Consider the following 14,734-nt stretch of genomic DNA (forward strand, 5'->3'; position numbering starts at 1 on the left):
AGATACTGAAATAGACAGTGGCTATAGATTTGGGTATCAAAAGCAGAGAGCACTGAAGGCGAGGGTACAGTGCCGGAGCATCCCCATCTTTGGGGAGAAGCGAAAACACACCAGAGACATAGACCACATGAGAGGGCGATCTTGCTCTGACCCTAGAGAATCAAGAGGCCCTCAACAAACGGAGTGGAGCTACTGCCACTCTCTGGGCCTCTCCGCAAATATGCCCTCTGGACTGGAAAGCACTAAGGAACACTCGTTGTAGTCACCAGAAGCTAGAGTCTTAAAAGTGTTACATATACCAATGCCCTCTCCCAAAGCTGGGAATGATGTTCGGTTGTGGTGGCTTACGATGTGGTCTTCCATAAACATGCCTTGAACTCTGGGCCCAAGCAGCTGGATCATTTCCACTAGCAGGGGCCAAAGGAGCATAAATATTAAGGGACATTCTGCAGCAGTGAGCACCCCAAAAAGTAACAGGGGGCCCCTCAGAGGAAAAACGCAGTGTTGCTTTCTCCCGGAGGTCCGCCAAATTTTAGACAGGGAGGCAAACAAAGCCACCACTTTTTGTGGAAAATGAGGGTGAAGATTAGCTCGATACGAGAGGAACTGAAGCAATGCCTCAAAGAGATTAGTAAAAAATGTTGTAAAGCTGGGAAACTGTTAGCAGAACCATGAGGCACCCATGGATTAAAGATTGCTTTACCTAGAGCAATACAGTGCGAGGATCATCACACTGGATGAATAAGTCACACTACACTAAGAAAAGCAACAGGACCTAGAAAACTGCTCCAGGCGTAACAATATCCACATCCAAGGGGGCATGTGAGAAGTTGGCCTGGTATGTGCTGCCCACTAGTTATAGTGGGCACCTTGTACCAGTCCAAAAAACCCTTATTGATGATTAGGTTAAAGACAACCTTTATTGAAAGCTATCCTAGTGGTAGCTATGGAGAGCAGCCTTCAGGCTATGTCTCAAAGGAATGTAAAGCAGCTTGGTTTACCAGATTATAACCTCCTGAATGACCAAATGAAAGGAGAACCACACAAGGTATATATAAAATATATGTATTTATTACTAAACACTCTCTACTAACTTGTTTGTGAGATTAGAGAACAGGATACTGTGAGAAAGTGGCTCTGTATATCCTGTTCCTTAATAGGTACAGGGTGTACAGAGTCCACAGACCCCCAAGGTTTGACAGAGGTTAAAGTTAGATATAACCTTACTCTCTAAAGTGGTAGCTTGGTCGAGCAGTAAGGCAGTATCAGAGGACAGTGTAAAGCATTTGTTGTACACACTCAGTCAGCAAATGGTCTCACACACTCAATAACTGAACTCTAGGCCAATGGTTTATATATACAAAAATATATGCTTGTTTTATTTTAGAACCAACACTTGGATTTAAAATATACTTTCTCAGAATGAGAGGTTTCATATAAATACTTTTACAATATGCAATTGACTTTAGTAAACAGTTACAAGTGGTTGCAGTAGGCAACTATTTTAAACACAACAATGCATTGAGCTCAATGGAAAATTCAAGTTATTTGCAACAGATTACTTTTTAGATTACTTTTGGAATTCCAGGACTGGATCCTAGATTCAGTCCTGGGTCAGTACTCAGAATCAAGTGATGAAAGTCGACTTAATTACTGTAATGATTTTTAAACAATATTTAGCTATTTTAAAAGTTGACACTTAAAAATATTTCACAGAAAACAGTCAATGATTCCCTATGGAAGAAAATTCAAGTTGCAGGTACAGTATGTTCTCGTGACTTTTGTAATCCAGTACTGGGTGCCTAGACTCAGTACTGGGACCTTTATCCAAAACAGGCAAGTAATTACGTTTTCAGATATTATACGATTTTTGAAGAATATTTAAAGATTGCAGAAATCGACACTTAGAAGAAATTTCACAGAAAAACAGTCAATGATTTCCTATGGAAGAAAATTGGGTTAAGGGTAAGTACAGTTGTAAGTATTTTTCAGAGTCAGTGCTGGGCACCAAGATCCAGCACTGGGAGCTCACCTAAGAGCAGGTGAGTAATTTCGTTTTCGTTACTCGGCTGATTTTTGGTGAATATTTAAGATTTGAAAAGTCCACACTTAGAAGAAATTTCAGGAAAAAGCCAGTCAATGTTACCCTATGAGGAAAATAGAGTTAGCGGTTTAAGGGTAAGTACTCGACTGGCAGAGTTGCGGTTCTGGGCATAGACTCCGGGGTCCCCCAGGGTCAGGTAGGTACAGTTGGTTCACCCTCAGCGACTCTAGGGCAGCCGGGTGCAGAGAGAGTTAGGCCCAATGTTATCCTATGAGGGATAGGGGGGCCTTGGTTGGTGGCTGCTGACTGGCAAGCCACGCGGCTGTGGGAGCTGGGCTCCTGGTCACTTACTCAGGGCAAGTGGGGAAGTAGGTAGGTGTAGAGTTTTCACTGCCAGGGCCACTCGGGTGGCTGGGTGCAGAGTGCTTTTGAGCCTTCGGGCGCTCAATTGATTTCAATGGGAAATCTCCGGTTTAGAAAAAGACTGCAAGCTCGGGGACGAGGACTCGTCAGGTGCCACCACCACTTCGAGAGGCAAGTTGGGTAGTTGGAGGATAGGTAGGTACCCCGGGATTGGGCACAGGGGGCCGCGTGCAGGGGTGCCTTTTGGTGTCGGGAAATCTTACCCTCTGTTGATCGCGGTAGGGGGGGGCACCTTGTTCTGAGGCTGCAGGCTTCTTCAGGAGTGTCGAGGGAGGTCCTTGGGTGCTGGACTCGGGGTCACAGTCGCCGTGGGGTCCTCCTCGGGGTCTTTGTTCACTCCGGCACTGGCCAGACTTGGCTGGTGCAGAGTGTGCTGGGTTCGCGGTTCCGGGCTGCTGCCAGGGATTAGAGGTAGGTTTTCAGTAGAGCCTCTACTCATGGGAGTCCCAGGGGCTTAGAGCCAAAAGGTAGCCAGGCCCTCCGGGGTTGGTGAGGTTGCTGGCCACAAGAGATGCCGGGTTGGAGCAGGAGCAGGTTCGAGGGTCGACAGGCCGGTATGGCTGGGGCCAAAGCAGTTGGTGTCTTCCTCTTTTTAGCAGCTGCAGGGCAGGTCTTCTTTCTTCTTGCTCTTCTTTGTAGTTTTGAATCTGGAATCTGGGGAAGGAAGGTTCAGGGTGCCCCTAAATACTAGATTTAGGGGCGTTACAGGTAGGTGAAGGGCAGGGACCAATGGGTCCCTGTCCTGGGGTGGGTACACCCCCTATCCTGCCTCTCTCCTGTGGGAGGGGGGCAGTAGCCTAGTCCCGATAGGGTAGGGCTCCCCATCTTCAACATGGCGAGAGCCCGGAGATGTGCTTCACCTCGCCTGCCCCACCTGACGGGTGGGGTTGGCAGGCTGGCACATCCCCTGTCCGTATTTGGGGTTTCCGGCCAAAGCTTCCCGCCAGAGTGGGGGGTTGCAGTTGCCTGGGGAAGCTCAAAGAGGCGGCATGCCTTTGAAGCTTCCCCCTGCCCATCCTGGGGGAGGAGATTTAGCACCTCGCCCAGGATGTGCATTGTTGCAGGCCCAGGAGAGCAGGGGCTCTCCTACCCAGGGGTCCAGCAACATGTCTGCTGCGTGGCAGCCTAGGCAGCCTCAGAGCAGACGTGGATTGTAGGTTAGGTTTAAGGGGGCACCTCTAAGATACCCTCTGGGGTGCTGGGTACATTAAATCCCACACTGGCATCAGTGTGGGTTTAATGTGCTGAGAAGTTTGATACCAAACTTCTCAGTCTTTAGTGTTGCCATTATGGTGCTGGGTAGCTCGTGTTTGACGTGCTCTCAGCACCATGTACTCCTAAATGGCAGCTCTGCACTTAAAGTGCTCAGGAATGGACCTGGGCATTGTAGGGGCACAGGACTCCTGCTCCTGTGCCCACACCATTGGCATAAGGCACCCAGCTAGAGGGGTGATTGATGTATGTCATGGCAGTGTAGGTGATGGGCATGGCACACAGGGATGTGTGTCATGTCGACTGTTTTTGTCTTGCACAGAAACACTCAGCCTGCAAAGGCAGTGTGTGTGTGTGTAAGGGTACAGGGGCTCTAAGGGTGACACAAGGAGTGCTGCAGCCCTTAGAGGCCTTCCCTGGTCACAAGGCCCTGGGTACCTAGGGTACCATTTACCAGGGGCTGACATGTGGCCACGGTTTGCCAATTTGGGTTTGGTTTGTTTTAGGGAAGGAACATAGGCTCTGGGCACCTGATTGGCAGGAGTCCAGGGCACACTCAGTCAAAGTACATTCAGCAATTCAGCAAAAAGCGGGGGCATACCATGCAAGAAAGACAGCACTTTCTCACAGATACACAATATGAAAGCACTAGAACGACAGTAAATAGCACAATACACAGTGGGCCCCAGGGGGAGATAAAACCATATATTAAGAAAGTGGTATAACAACCACGACTTGACTAGACACAGTGCCTAGAGCATGTCTCACTGGGACCCCAAGGAACCACCCAAGGTAGTGACACAGGGGACCCACGGGGGACGCATGCAGTGTGAGAAAACAGGCACGAGCACCGAACAATCCTATGGGAAAGTAGAGGTTGGAATTTTAAAGATTAAGGACACTTAGGAGAGGACTTCAAGCAAAACCTTTGGAACATAGAAGATTCTAAGGCCAGCACCCTTGAAAGTACCAAGGTACCCGAGTTACCTATCCCAGGAGAGCCGGGTGCATATGGGTCAAGTGGTGTCGGAAACGCTAGTTGATTTCAATGGCGTGATGCGAAGAAGTGCTGCTGCCGGGAAGATGAGAAGTGTCCGGTGTGATCCAAGTCTGGATCGGAGCGGAGAAGAACCTGAAAGCAGAGGGGATAGAGTCTGGGTCACTTCACAGTGACCAGGGGCACAATAGACGAATGCCCACCAATGTCGGGTGTTTCAGGTGAGATGAGGTGAAGCTTGACTCTGATACCACGGGTCCAGGAGACGTCGACGACGACCAAAGTCCGCAGGCGAGCTTTCCCACGAAGGATGTCAAGTGCTGGAGGTCGGTGTCCGGATTGGAGATCAACAAGCAATTGGCAACTGCACCCCACGCGGTCAGAGAAAAGATGATTCGGTGTGGACCAGCAAGTCCTGGGGACTCCCCAAGCGATGGAGAGTCAGGGCACGTCTGGAGCAACCAGAAAAGCCCACTGAAAGTTAAAGTTGCCTTCACAGGGACCCACAGGTCGACGGACCAGGGATCGCGAAGGGACCGCGAGAGGAATCATAAAATACCAGCCCACGGAACACTCGTGTAGTGTAGGCCGGTAATCTTCGGTGGAAACACTGCTCGGGTCAGGACTACAAGTAGCCCAAAGCACAGCCTCAGGGATCGCCAAAAAGCATAGGCTGCTGCAAATGTGCACTGTGTCCAGGGGTACGGTTTGCACAGTCCCCACGAGGGCTGCGGGTCTCAGGTCTGCTGAGAGCACTAGTCGACATCGGGGAAACTTAGGAACCAACCTCCTGTGTTGCAAAATCTTCGAGTCCTTCAGGAGCTGCGTAGATGCAAACCGGTCAAATGCGTTTCAGGTGCCTGCCTTGCAAGGGAGTGACTCCTTTACTCCAAGGGAGATTCTTCAGTCATCAAGCATAGTGTAGATAGTTAAAGTACTGGGTTTCTGTAGCAGAGTTTCGTCCAGGTAAATCCAAAGTCCTGTAGCCAGGAGTTCCTACTTTATACCCAAGGAAGGGGTGGGACAAACTCTGGGGACCTACCTATGGGAGGGTCAGGACAGAGGGGTGGCTACACCCATGTCCTTTGTCCAGTTTCGCGCCAGAGCAGGGGCTGATAGCCCCTGCAACCGGTTTGAGCTGGACTATGCACAGGGACACCAAAAGTGCCCCCAGTGCAGACAAAGCACTCTCAGAGTGCACCCACCCAGCCCCAATACACTAAAGGCTGTCTGAGAGGTGGTCACACCTCCCTGTGACAGGAAACCTATTGTCCAGTATAGAGGGCTAGGAATCAACCACGAGAAAGCCTACTAGAAACTACACAAAAAAGCCAAGTTCTAAAGACACTCACATGCGTAGCTACCTATAGTATTGCGAGCAATGCAATAAAAAAGATAATCAAAAACTGGCGCATACTAACTTCAGGAACATTGAAGTGGCCCAAACCAAGGTTTGCCAACAAAAGAACAAGGAATATCAAAGACATATTGGTACATACACGACCGTTGGCACCCCAGCAAAACAGAATAACCAACACACTGTGGAACATGCAACCAGTTACAGGCCACTATCCCTGTGGACAATGCTCAGTATGCAATTTAATGACACCAACTAAGATCATACAACCAACACCAGAACTTAAATGGACGATAAGACAACATACCAATTGTAACACGTCTCATGTTGTCTATATGACCACATGCCCTTGCAACCTCAGATGTATCGGAATGACATGCCGTAAGGTTAAGCAGAGGATCTGTGAACATAGGAGTAATGTAAAGTGCAAACGGGAGACAACAAAAATGAGCAGGCACTATATCGAACAAAAACACACTATTGACGACCTCAATTGGGTCATCATTGAAACACTGACAGTGACAACCCAAAACGCTGAAAAAACCCTTTTTGAAAAGGAACAGAGATGGGTACATCGTCTCAAGACAGATACTGTGGGCCTCAACGATAACATCCCTTGGCTCAGTATCAAATGGCCTTCGGTCTAGACTGTAGTCCATTTACATATCTGTCCCTAAAGTCCATCCAGTCCCACAAACACGACCTCTATGGCATTTTACATCAACCTTCTAAATGACCCTTTTTTTTTACATCAGCCTTCTAAATGACTCTTAATTGAGAAATTTCCACTAAACTCCAATACGTTGTATCTGAAAGGTTATTGAAAGCTTTTTTGCTAGTTATTTCAGTATCTCCATCTATCACCATCTCAATAAGAAATCGACCTTTCCAAACGACTTATACACAAAGTAACCCTTGCATATGTGCATTAAATGAACAGGGCCTTTATTATTTTTCATGTCACTATACCACAAGTATCGGGGCCAATAGCACGCAAAAAACTACTCAATAGTTCCATGTGAGTCTTTTATCCATTTCCATGCTGCGTGACGCGATATACTGTTCTCACACGGGATCCCGCGCCATCCGGGAGCCTGAGAACAGCGCCAGCACAAGTCGTGCTTAACCTACAGATGAGGTATGGACAGCGAGGCAAGGCATCTTGTGAAGACACGTAAAGTATTTCTCAACACACGCGACGAGTAACCTGACGGTATTTTGTTATTTCTATTATTCCCTCACTGACCGTAGTTACTGCACTCTCAGCGGCCCCGAAGAAGCCCGAATCAGGACTTCGTAAGGTACGAGCTAGAAGACCACTTTACCTTGTTATCACATGACTGACCCATTTAATAGCGATAATTGGGCACAACAATACCGCCGCAGACACGCCATTAGTTAACTCTGCCCGACCATACATATAGATTGTTCACCTACTAAAGACATGCATGCTCTACATACACGCAATGCAAGCACGCCTTGTTCTTAGACATCTTTTTCTTTATGTACACATAGACCTATGAGCAAGAGAGAGTTATACACTCCCTATGAGGATTATAACTACATCACGCCGCGTCACTTACTTTAATACACGTACAGGCTCAGTTATCTCACACATGCCTAAGCGCCCCTTTTGCAACAACCGCTCCACCAGAATTTTAGAATTTATTAAAGGACATCTACCAAACAAATGTAACCGGTATTTACAAAGAACTATGATGAGCTACGACAACACAGCTACCATCACCCGCTTGAGCATAACAAGCCGTTAACCAACTACAGATCACACAAATTAAAGATTTGCCATTCACGTACTAGCTTAAAATTTTAAAGATTTGCCACTTATTTTAGTCTGCTGAACTCTTTAATCTGTACTTAAGCGAATAAGTGCTCGCATTGTTGTTTGTCTCTTTCCTCTTCTTTTTTAGGTACTGCAAACCTTAAGGTACTATAGACCTTTCATCTCAGAGTATTCACTCTGATATATTTCAGAATCGGACAATACCTTTTCTCACACATATATTTTTTAGGTCCTAAAGAAAGCCCATTGACCCTTCAGGGGCATGTTTAGGGCTGACACAGTCGACCTTAGATCTGGACATAAACAGTGCAGCGCTCTCATAATTAGTCCTTTCTGCACGCACTTCACCTTTTTAAGAGTCTTCCCATACACCAGACAGAATTTTTTTTTTTACTTCTAGGGTAGTATGAGAAAGACATTTTTAACATCACTTTTCACTAAAGCACCTTACACTACTAATTTCTGATCACTACTGTGAAATCCAGTGGTTCCCTCCAGGTGGAGGAAGCATAAAAAAAGAGACCTAATGATGATGCTGTCACGTATGTAAAGAAAGGCGGAGAATCAAGATAAACCGCCCCACGACCTGTTTACGTGAATGAGGGTTCCCCAAGTACCTATATTGAGTACTGACGGATAGAACAATCTGGACCCTGGTTGCAGGTACAAGTGATCCATTCCCTATTGATTATGAACAAACTCTGGGGACTCGCCTATGGGAGGGTCAGGACAGAGGGGTGGCTACTCCCATGTCCTTTGTCCAGCTTCGCGCCAGAGCAGGGGCTGATAGCCCCTGCAACCGGTTTGAGCTGGACTATGCACAGGGACACCAAATGTGCCCCCAGTGCAGACAACAAAGCCTGTCTGGAAGGTGGCCACACCTCCCTGTGACATGCAACCTATTGTCCAGTCTTCCCCTGCCGGAGTTTCGTCCCGCAGCAGGAGGGCAGACTCGAGGCTGTGGCTGGCAGCATCCATTTTGTGATGCCAGGGTCTGTAAGCTGGTACCAGGTGTACCGGTGCTGTCATATTTCTCCCTCTAGTAGGCTGGAATCATACTTCCCACACCAGTTACTGGTGTAGAGATATGATTCCAAGGTGTACGACACCAAACACGACATGTTTCCATGCAGCCGCTTTAAAGTTAGCATTTACCGCGAGGTTATAATGCACTTAAAGAGTATATGGCTGGCTGCATCACAAACAACCCCGGAATGTAGGTTCAGGAGAATGCAGAGGGGCTCTGCTCAAGCATGGGCACTAGGGATGGGCGGAATTTGTGTAGTTGCGCTACGCTAAGCTCCGCGAAACGGCAAAAAATCTCCGCGAGCACACAGAGTTCCGCGAACACGAGAAATTGCTTGTTCTGCCCGTTCGCGATGCTTTTTTCCTGTTCGCGAACATTGTTTGTGTGCTCGGGGGGAAATATCTCGCGAACACGCATTTTAAAAGTGCGAAGGAGCAAAAAAATCTGCAAAGCCGCGGATCGCAGAATTTTTGGCAATTCCGCGTTCTCCGCGGAACGCAAAATTACCCAAATTCCGCAAGCGAAACGGAATTTACCGCCCAGGCTTAATGTGCACCCTCTCACATAAAACCCAGCACCCAGCCTTTAGGATTGATAAGGCCTGCCATAGGGGTGACTGATATATATGTGCAGTGATAAGGATAGACATAGTGAACCTATATCCAAGTAAGGGGTGCATGCACCACCTTACAAAGGCTGCTGTAGCAGACCTGTTGTGTCATTTTGAATGGTCTCCCAGGGGTGGCATAATACATGCTGCAGCCCCTGAGAGGCCTCTGGGGTACCTATGCCTTGGGTACATAATATACCAAATACTAGGGGCTGATAAGGGTACCCCAGAATCCAATCTGGAGTGTACCTAAAGTACATGAGCAACCAATTTAGGGAGAAAGCGGATAGACCGGGGTCCTGATTAGCAGGATCCCAGTCAAACTAAGTCAAAAACCAGCAAAACACCAGAAAATAAGTGGGGGTAACCATGCAGTCAGATTTAACCTTCCTACAGTGCACCAAAAGGAGTGGAGGGCAAAATTATCAAGAAATATTTTGAAAATCTCCTGAAAGCCATGTGGGACGAAAGGTCTGGAGAATCCCCGATCAGTACAGACAGGAGACAGAAAATAGCACCCGGTCAGCCCAGGAGGAGGGTTCTTCCCACATTTACATGTATGGCTGCACAGCTACAAGTCAGTTACAGAGTCTGTGAGAAAAAGGAGGGTAATCTTCAATGGAGTGGAGCACCAACTGTATCAAGATCTCTCCACCATCACCCCCAAGTGAGATGCTAGTAACTGCATTTCTGATGGAACTAGAAGTCATATGTAAGTGGTGTCACCTGTTCCACATTGTTTTGCCATGGGAGGAAAAGTCATGGTACACCAAGTCGCTCGTTTAAGCCCATGAAATCTTACATTTGAAGATGGATGGCCGCAACAAAGAAACCAGAATGACGGACAGTGACTAGAAACAGCTGTGGCAGTCCCCCAGACAACAAGGTAATCATAACAAAAGGAAGGATTGCCATTGCACAAACTTAAAAAATCTCAGTGCGGACAGCTTTATGGGACGTTAAACACTGAAGAAGAAGTTGAACTGCCAGTGAGACAGACTGCATGGGTCTGTTTTGCATGTGGGTCTGAGGAGCAGGTGGTGGGCTGAGAGGGGCTAGCCTCTAGGCTATAGAGGACTTGGTTTAAGCAAAGGAATCACCTGGTTACTTAGACGTATTGCAGTTTTTAGTTCTTTCACAACAGTTGAGGGACCCTAACGGGAAGATAGGTTAGAGAATTTGTGGAGATGGAGGCTGTGGGGGATTAGGAATTTGGTGGAGAATTTGCAGGAAGGTTAGACTAATCAGGAGGGTGTTCCTAGACACAGAGCTTGCTCAAAATACATTTTATCAGAAAGGTTTTTACGGCCCACTTTCCTGATGTGGAAGCAACCATCTCCTGGTACCCATATCAATATGGGATTTAATACCATTACTTACGATGTTAGAGGACCCGACAGCTCAGTGAAACATCTAGGCATATTACATGAACTAAAGCAACTAGATACAGAGACCAATTAACAATGGCGGGATCAACAACGTCTCTGCTCGAGGCACTACCAACTACAATTCTTCTCAATTACGAGTTAGAAATTCAATTTTAATGGAGGAGAAAAGAGAAAGGATAAGGGAGGAAGGTGGGTCGTGGGGATGCTTGCGATGGTGTCTGCTCCAATCATGGTCTGAAAACATTTCTGGGACAGGCATTATACACTACAGGGACAGGAACAGGAACTTGATTTGTAAGAGAGTGCCGAAGCCCAAAGCTCTGTTGAACAAGAGTTGCACCAATCTTTGACCCAAGAGACTTATGTAAATCTGACTGTTTCTGCATTCTCCTGTGATCATGGCATGACTGGAGAATAACAATAGTGTGCACTGTGATGGGGCACTGCGCTTCAGAGTTAAACTGGGGAACTTCAGTTTCCCAACAATCAAATCTTCCTTCCTCTATTGTGTCCCAACTAAATGTACATGTACGTAATAACAAGGACCACCCTATACTCCCACCAGGACTTGGGTAAGTAATATATATGTATACAAAGTGCAGTCGGAATCATTTATAAATTGCATGCTATCTATATATAGGAGTGATTACATTGAATGAGGGGTCACTTACTAAGGATGTGATTCCTACCCAAATAAATGTACTTCAGCTCCTTTATTAGCCTAGTGGACGGCCAGCTAATTCAACAGGCTGGAATTTCACAAATTTAGTTCGGCTTGGAACAAGATCAACTTGGAAATTTCAAGTGTCTTCGCAGTCCTAATAAAGGTGTTTTTATTTTTGCTTTGTTCCGTAATTAAAGATGAATGTAACTAAGTTATTTCTCTGAACGATAGCATGCTACTCTGTACGTTTAGGGCCACACCTAAGAGCTTAACAGGGGAATTATGAACTTCAAAAGCCCAGCCGGATAAAATGCAATTGGAGGTGCGTTTTGCCCAGATACAAAATTAGGATTACAGTGTCCTTGTTGCGGGTAAGCAACATAAATCTTTCTAGAGATAGGAAAATGGGTGATTTCAAGTTCGGGAAATAATACACTTAAAGAATGCTGGAGCAGAGGCTGGAATATTGGCCTAAAAGGGCACTTCAGGACAGCGAAAGTTTAAGAGGACCCCTTCACAGGGTGTCAGGGATTCACATATCCTCACTTACGGCTGGACCAGAGTGGCAGAGCTCAAGGATTGGAGGCCTACAGCCTTGCTCCTATAGTCGGTCTTAGCAGATGACATTCTGCCTCTGGACCAAGCAGTAGCACCACAGGAAAGAACACACGTGCATTCCAGATTTGAACAGCTTGGCAAATACGATGCATATCAGCGTCTAAATCAAGAATAAGAATTACACACCCGCTATATCCCAAAAAGAGGCATAACATTTTGAACACTTCTGTGATATTTGCCTGGCTCCAGTCCAGTCTTACAAAGTGACCTATTGCATGGATGACCTTGCACATAGGACACTATTTCTAAAGCTGAAAGATGCTGAATGAAAGTGTTTACGTTTAATCAATTCACCATACATCTTTTATTCAAATTCCTCAAATATTTTGACAAATTCAAAAAGCAACCTCAAGGCAATCACGAAACCTACATTTAAGGGAGATTCTAAAAATGTAAAAACAGGGGTATACTGCATTAAGAACAATACCAATGTGAGTTATGTATCAATGAAGGATCAAATTATTTTGTACAATAGACTTAATTATGCATTGAGGACGACTAATTGAACAGCAATGACCGGCAAATTATGCAACGTACCTGGAAATAAAAAACGTCAATTATGCATCACCTTGTGGGGCTCCGCGGGACCCCCCACATTGGCTGCGTGGAAGGAAAACATGGACTGGAATATGTTCAGGGAAAAGATGGTATATTGCGCTAGAGGGCGCCCTCGGAAGTGGCATGCCATTTGGGGGCGGTGGAACCAATATAGGGGGGGCATATGCCTTGCCCCTGATCTGGATCCCCCCGAGGAGCAGCTCTCTCCTTAGCATTCTTTCCAGCTCTGTACATATGTTCTGATTGTTAATTGACTTCTTGGGCCTCTGCTTTTCCCCTTTTTCCTCTTATCACAGCGCTGTGACTGATAGACGAAGGGGGTCCGGTCTCCCCTGAGGGGCAATCACCAGGTGTATTCAGTGTACTTCGCCTTGCTTGGGTTTGGTTTGTGTTTGTGTTTATTTAAAATGGAACCTTTTTGTTTCTCCTTTCTATGCACTGTGGATGCTTCTTTGTATTGCTCTCTTGAAGCTGCCGCACCTCCGGGTTGTCGGCTGAATAGCTGTGTCCTTATTTTTGATGAATAAAGGTTTTTTAAAAAAAAAAAAAAAATTATGCATCACCTGCTATGGCAAAAATACCTTTCAATCAACAAACTTGTACAAAAGGTTTTCATTCAGCTAAAAAAAATTGCACAGGTTCCTTAAGAAATAAAAAACTCTTTCGCAGGGATGGACACAAACACCATTTTAATAAATCTTGTCCCAGCCTCCTTCCTACTTTTAAACATATGAGAGAAACATTTATACGGTTTCACTCGGCAGAGAAGACACGAACATCTACACACTTTTTCTCATAAAAGGTGTGCTTCATTTATTTAGCACATCCAGGTTAACATTCTATAGCAGATCCTCATTTTGAAGTTAATTTTTTGTTCCCACCACTGAGACTAAACCATCAGAGGCATGGTCGTCCAGCCAGTCTGCTCTCACTGTCTCTGTTCCTTGTGCATTTATTTAACACTCTTACAGACTCGTCGAAAAAAAAGATTTTTTTCTACCAAACGAATTATTACCAAATCGGTACCGAATGCCTGTGTGCTAACATTTATTGAATTAAGATGCAGGTGGGTACTTAGAAAGAGTTATTCTAAGAAATTACGACCACAATGTGCCTTGCCTGCATATTGCGCTGTGGAAGGGAGGGGGGCTACAAGACCTTCTGCTCATGCGTTACACTATGGCTAAACCCGTTTCCAAGAAAATCAAGACCTCACTTTTTAATACTAACAGCCCCTGAAGCAACTCCCTTCTCATAACAGAGATATCTCCCCCGGCTGGAGACAGGAGAGAACACCGGCACACGCCGGGGCGCTGCGGGGCAAAAATCACGGATATAGGAGGGCGGTTCAGCACACAATTTTAATATAGATTAATGGTTTCGGGGCACCTCCGAGATATCCGAATGAGAAAATTAACAAGACACTCTAGATAATATTGTCACAGTATATTATGCATATTGCTCATGTCGCTGCCACCTCACACTTCTAAATCACGCCACCAAACAAAGCCACTTGGATTTGTGAGTTATCGATGTTGTCATCTACCACAGACGTATAATTCAAGAGAAAATGCAAGAAGCACTACATCATTCAACCCAAATCCCTTTCTGACATGAATTCAATTTCTATTTCAACAATAATGTATTGTTCAGAGTTTACTTTTGATGTTTCATGACATGAAATAATGCTGCAGAAAAAAAGCAACGTGTCCGTTTTCTTTACGGGAAGCGTGCAGAGGAGACGCCACCGCAATGAAATAAAGATGAACTGAGCAGTCAAAGCTATCATCTCAATAACGCTTATGAGAAAATAAAATGTCAAAACAAGACCCAGTGACTGCCAAGTTACATCCATACTGTCTACACATACCATGTAGACAAGACAAAAAGAAGCGGGGCGGGGGGAGTCACAGTATATCAGTGTTTCTGTGTTAGGCACTGAAATTGTTCTTGTTAAAGGTCAATTATATCTTTGGGCGAGCTACGTGGGCGAACTATCTGGGCCAAGCAAGAGGAGGGTGGTGATGGGTGCACA

At 46.0% G+C, this 14,734-nt stretch overlaps 1 protein-coding gene across 3 annotated transcripts in view; it reads right to left on the bottom strand.

Moving 5' to 3' along the window:
- DIAPH3 (diaphanous related formin 3) overlaps window positions 1-14,734 on the bottom strand; it is a 2,278,729-nt gene that overhangs the window by 2,164,838 nt on the left and 99,157 nt on the right. The window lies entirely within an intron of this gene.

The sequence above is a fragment of the Triturus cristatus genome, chromosome 8 (assembly GCF_964204655.1).
Source record: "Triturus cristatus chromosome 8, aTriCri1.1, whole genome shotgun sequence".
NCBI lineage: Eukaryota > Metazoa > Chordata > Amphibia > Caudata > Salamandridae > Triturus > Triturus cristatus.